At 25.0% G+C, this 648-nt stretch overlaps 1 long non-coding RNA gene across 1 annotated transcript; it reads left to right on the forward strand.

Annotated features, from left to right (window-relative positions):
• The first annotated feature begins 42 nt into the window (after positions 1 to 42).
• Positions 43 to 624, forward strand: LOC126910204 (uncharacterized). The gene is made up of 3 exons (XR_007705210.1): positions 43 to 162; positions 243 to 345; positions 421 to 624. It is a non-coding gene; the product is annotated as an uncharacterized LOC126910204 (long non-coding RNA).
• Positions 625 to 648: the final 24 nt, after the last annotated feature.

Raw genomic sequence — 648 nt, forward strand, 5'->3', positions numbered from 1 at the left:
AATATTAGTTAATGTTCAAATTTTACTAACTTATTGTTTTAGGTAACCAACAATGAAAAATCCCTAAAAGGATCTATCAAAGATGATAGTCAACTTAAACTTTCGATTAAATGTAAAGACAATGTCAAAGTTATTAATGAAAAAGGAAATTTAGAAGAAGAGGTATTCAAAGACTAAATCATTAATATAACTTAGATTGTAATTTTACTAAATATATTTAAGAGATTTTGTTGTTTTTTTAGACGCCAGATGAAGATAGTGAAGCAGAAAAAATGTCTCCATTACTTGATTCTGACAATACTGTTAACAAAACATTAGAACAACCATATGATCCTGTGGTTGAAAGTATGAAGTTTGGATTATTACTTAGTTATAAGATTATTATTTTTTATTAGTTATATCTTATATTATAATCTATAGAAAAAGGAATTAATGTAATATTAAATCATGGCGCTGAAGATGCTGATTGCTACGGAGAATGTGTGTCTCATATACTATCCACTCATCAAAAAGAAAAACCACAATTATCAGTTTCTCAGGTATAATTTATAATTTAAAGAATATTTTTGAGTAATTCACTCTAAATATATGTAGACATTCACTTTCTACAATAAATGACTTTAATATAACGTTTTTTTTTTTTTTTGC

Source organism: Daktulosphaira vitifoliae, unplaced genomic scaffold (genome assembly GCF_025091365.1).
Source record: "Daktulosphaira vitifoliae isolate Bord-2020 unplaced genomic scaffold, ASM2509136v1 Scaffold_6831, whole genome shotgun sequence".
Classification (NCBI taxonomy): domain Eukaryota; kingdom Metazoa; phylum Arthropoda; class Insecta; order Hemiptera; family Phylloxeridae; genus Daktulosphaira; species Daktulosphaira vitifoliae.